Source organism: Natrix helvetica (genome assembly GCF_964273705.1).
Source record: "Natrix helvetica genome assembly, chromosome: 1".
NCBI lineage: Eukaryota > Metazoa > Chordata > Lepidosauria > Squamata > Natricidae > Natrix > Natrix helvetica.
Genome location: NC_138548.1, coordinates 228,616,722 through 228,622,261, shown reverse-complemented (window position 1 = coordinate 228,622,261; position 5,540 = coordinate 228,616,722).

The window sequence follows — 5,540 nt, the reverse complement described above, 5'->3', positions numbered from 1 at the left end:
GCGCCGCTCCCGCCCCCTCCGCCGCCTTCCTACTGGCTCCCGCGATGGCGCCGTCCCGCTTTATTGGCCGACGGAGATCCCACCCAGCCATGACGGCAGAATGATTCTGCAAGAGTTTGGTTGGACCGCGCGCTTCACCGCCGGGAGCTTCCCTTTTCCCCTCCCCCTCGCTCTTCCTTTGAACTGAATTCGCGGGAAAAAGAAGCTGTTGCTGCTTCGTCTCTTCCTTCCTCCACCCCCCCCCCACCCGGAGTGCATGATGGGAAAAGAACGCAACTGGGAGATCTGGGTTTGCTCTTCTTCGAACCAGCGGCGCGTGTCGGATGGCTAAGAGACGCGGCGGCAACGGCGGCGTGAACATTCCGTCCGTGTCTCGCGGAACGGTTTTGAAAATCTGAGCGCGCGGAAAAGCCATCGCGCGCTAGTAGAGCTGGTCCCACACGTGCTGCGGAGGGTAGTTTGGGGTGCCATCTTTGAGATCTTATCTCTTGGTCAAATTCTACCAGTAGAAATTAATGTCTCGTTGGGAACGATCGATTATCCTTTTTTTACCCCCTTCCACTCCTTGTTGCGCACATATTCTAGTTTCAGGATACCGTTTAACGCATCTATCCTTCCATTGTCTGGTGGGAAAAAAATACGCTGAGGGGAAAAAAGTCGTCTTTAACCTTCAAAAGTGATGGACATTATATGTAAACGTTACTCCTTAGCATTGATGCTACGAAGCTTGAAAGGTGCAAAATGTTTCTCCTCACAAGATCTCTGAGACACGACCAAAATGCAAGCTTAAATAAAGCAATTACATGCCACAAAATGATTAAAGGATGTAATTTCTGTCTGGTGCAGGTGAACTATTGATAATGCTCAAACTACCATAAGGTAGCTGTTTTTTTTAGAGTATAAAACAAACACATTGGAAGAATAAATATAAAAATAAAAAGTATTACAAATGTAGGATATGATTCACATCTTGGTCAGTATCTCTTTGCACTTCTACCATAGGGCAGAACATCTCAAAGCATAGCTGGCCGAACAAATAGGTTTAAAAATAGTTTCTACCCTTGGGCCATCAGACTCTTAAAACAACCACAATCACTCCACGCACACACAGAAATGTATGACTAGTTTTCCTTTTTGTTATTTTTTCTTTTACCCTAATTACTTGCATTGGTATTATTCTTTATACTATTTATGTTTGTATTTGTTGTCATGGATTGCACCAGTGAGTCTAAAACTAATTTCGTTGTATTTATTTTATATATTGACAATAAAGGCTATACTAATACTCATACCCTTACCCATACCTTTACTTTACTTTTACTTTTATTTAGACTTTTATACCGCCCCCTCTCCCCAAAGGGACTCGGGGCGGTGATACCATATCATACCATACCATACTATACTATACTATATGCTTTGAGTTTGTCATAGTGAAATTCCATGGAAGAGATGTGATTGCTCATTATGTTTATGAAATTAATTTTGTCAACAGGATTGAGCTTTTGGATACCTGCATAATAAATAAACATTCAGATGTTTTTACTGTGGTCTTTAATAAATTTGGCGTGTTCTACGGACCTCTTACCTGGAGTGATTCTGCAGCTAATTAATACATGATAAGAAATAAAAGCAGCAAACGGTTTTGGTCAAGCTTGTAATACAATAAATGTCACCTATCATTGTCTAGTTTTTAAGAGGCTGGACTACAGCCCATGCTTGCCTGAGGGAATCGCTGAGTCTTCCGACAATCAATTTGTTTCATCCTAATTTACCTCACTGACTTGTAAAGAAAATTAGTGTAGGAGGTACAGTGTGTGTCACTGAGCTCTCAGAGAAAGGTGGGATAGATTTCCAAGAAATAAATATGCCATCTGCTTGATTCGGAACATTTTTACCATCCATTTTAGAAACCAAGTATAGGGAAGATGATTCTTCACAATGAGTTTCTTTTTCTTTTTTAATGTGTGTGCCATTGAGACAGTTTTTAATTCCTGGGCTAGTTTTCTTGCCAATATTTTTCAGACGTGGGTAGTCCTTATCTGCTTCCCAGGGCTGAGAGAACTGCCCAAGGTCATCCAGCTGGCTTTGTATGCTAGTTTTTATCCTGTTGTCTTAACCCTCACAGTACAGCAAACCAGCTGTCTTGACTTGATATTATGAGAGTGTAACTCAGAAATTTCCATTTTCTCCAATGTAAAAAAACTGCAATCAGCTAACTTATGTATTCATACTAAAAACTTGTTTTCCATGGAAATTCTAAGATGTTGGGATAGTTCCAAACATTTATTTATTTTGATTACATAACAGGTCTTTTATTGGAATTGGAAGATTAATTTTAGATACTTAATTGGGAATTATAGTGAAAAGAATAGGATTGGCAACAGTATTTAAGTTAAAGGTTTAGGAGCAAGAGGGAAAAATTACTGTTTCCATGTAGATTAACAGAACATGAAATTTTCTAATATATATTAATATTAATGAATAGATAAAATAACAGGTCTCAGTGGCTTAATTCATTTGTGGCTAATGTGAGATAAAATCTTACAAGTACATTTTACTGAATTCAGTGAAAACTGCACTCATTTAAATAGGTATAAGATAACATCCTGTATTTCAGCAGTTAATACATGAATGATATTTGATTGGTATTTAAGGGAAAATTGACGTCATAGCCTATAGAAAATGATTCGCCTACATACGGTACTTGTCCTCCAGATGGAACCAAGGCACAGTTAATTTTGGGTCTGAATGAATAATAAGAAAGATGACTCATAAAAATTCATGCTCAAGTTGTTAATATATAGTATTATATTATGTAAGATCTCCTGAAATCTAGTCTGTTCAAAAGGAGAAAAATCCACAATTTTTGGACCTAGCTTTTATCCTGTCAGGATAGAAATTCAAAAACGTGTGTTATAGATTTCTGCTGCTGATATAAACACAAAGCTTGCTAATTTAACTAAATAAGACACATCATTCTCTATAATATTTTTCCCCATACATTTACTGCTTTAGAGTATTTTTCTGTTGCCTCTTTGAAACTGCTGTTGATAGAGAAGCATGTTTTGACTAGAGATTACCTGATGCTTCTTGAAGCAGAAGGAGATTTTATATACTGGACATAACAGAACTCTGTTTATGTGATTATTTAGGAATATTGGGCCACTAATTCTTGTACCGGAAAAATAGTTAACATTTTATTTCTCTTAATATAAAATGTGATATCTTGAAATAATTTATGTTACATTCAAATGGGTTAAAGTGATCATTCTGATGCAGATTAATATAGATAATTCATATTATTTATTTGACTGTGGACCCATATTTTTGTAAAAGCTTAGAGTAGTAGACAGATGTACTTTACAAAAATTTGTACTGTAAATATCACATAGGTCCTGATACATTTGCCTAAGGTAAAAAAAAGCCCTATTCTAAAATTAATATGTGGTTAAAACATTGTAATGACAATAATGAATGAAGAACAGCTACTGCCATCTACTCATTATTTCTTTGTCTAAGACCTTAGTCTCTGCTACTTAAAAAAAAAAGATCCTTCACCCTATTAATTTTTTGTTATACGTTCAAATGGTGAACTTAAGGGCACATGGGAAACATTTACAGGAGATTTTCTGAAGGAGGCAGGAACAAAAGACATGTCAAGTTGCATTTTAGTTTGCATTCCAAATCTACCGAACAGGGTTCTTACAAATCAAGTTCTTTCTTGCCTGCTGTACACTGCATTTGTTATTCAGTTCTGAATACTTTTGACAGTCGTAATGTTAATTGTGTTAAGATAATTAGAAGCAGAATATTCTTCCCAGTTCTCAGGTACACTTAGATAAGTTGTATAATATCATCCATATATTTGTCCCAGCATTTTCAACATCTTGGTTGTTGCTCATTATCTCTGTTTTAGCAATTTGCATTTATGAACTTCCAGAATAGAACATTTTAAAGATCATATTGCATTGCTTTCTTTCTAACAATTATGGATCATATAGAATGGTTTCAGCTTTGCTATGATGGAAACAATGCCCCAGTTGTGGAATTGTTAAAATTCTGGCAGGTTTTCACACATGGTTTTAATAGCCAATTGGCCAACATTGCAATGTATTGTAATATAGAAAATATATGAATATAAGCCATTAAACAAATTTACTGAAGCATGTTGCACAATATTACACAGAAAACATATACATATCTGGCCTTACAAAAACTTATGAGTAAATAAATAATGGAAACATGTTTATTGAATTGGGATATTTGTTAATCATGTAATTAAGGATAACTTCTTATTGTGGAAGTAATATGGTCACTTGAATCAGTGAAACAACCCTAGCAGAGAAAATATATAGGTAGTCCTTGACTTATAACCATTCATTTAGTGACTGTTACAACAGCACTGAAAAAAGTGACTTATCTACACTTAAGACTGTTGCAGCATCCCTGTGGTTTTCTTTTTCTTGTACCATATCCGTCATTGGACATTGGCGATCATGTTGGCAATCCTATTTTTGTCAACAGCTGCATGAATAAGTGCTGCTGAGTTTTGTCCAAACCAGTCCCTTAGGTTTTGAAGCCATGATGTTCTTCTTCTGCGTAGACCTCATTTGCCTTCAATTTTTCTCTGGAGGATTAAGTGAAGTATGCCATATTTTTCTAGGTGCTGCATCACATACCCAAAATGTTATAACTTTTTAATGGTTTTGATGATTTCCCTTTGCTTTCCCAGGTAGCTTATCACCTCCTCATTTGTGATTTTGTCAATCCAGCTTATATAAAACAGCCGTCTGTAAATCCACATTTCAAATGCTTATAGTTTCTTCAAGTGATTTTCTGTCAGAGACCAACTCCCTGTGGTTGCATGATCAAAATTCAGGTGCTTGACAACTGGCGTGTATGTATGGTGGTTGCAGTGTCCCAGAGTCATGTGACCACCTTTTGTGAACTGACAAGTGAAGTCATTTGGGAAGCTGGACTCAGTTAACAGCTGTGTTACTAACTTAACAATTGCAGTGATTCACTTAACAACTGTGGCAAGAAAGGTCATAAAATGGGGCAAAATTCACATGACAATTGACTGGCTTGGCCGTGGAAATTTTGGTCTCAATTGTGGTGAGTCTGGCTATCTGTAATGTATTAAAATTATGTGGCTATTGGTTTGTCCAAGTACTTTTTCTAATCTGTGTTTTATATGATCAGAAAGCCTCTTGCTTATCTTCCTCAAGCAACTTCAGACAACCAACATGGATTTTATTCGGCTTTACCTGGCATGGATTACTTCTGGGAATCCTGAAATTGGAGTTTTGCAATAATAAAGAGCATTGTCTGCTGAACATTCCTTATGATTTTGCCACTGAAGCAGAAGGGTGACAAACACAGTTTAGGGATGCTCTCTGTCATGAGATAAATTGATAAATTGACTACAATGGACGCAACGTTTGCTCCTAGGTTAGAACTGCAGCAGTGTAAAAACCAGCAGTGTTTTGACACTCAGAAATACAAATCTGAAAGTGGAAAACATCTCAATAGTATGCCAT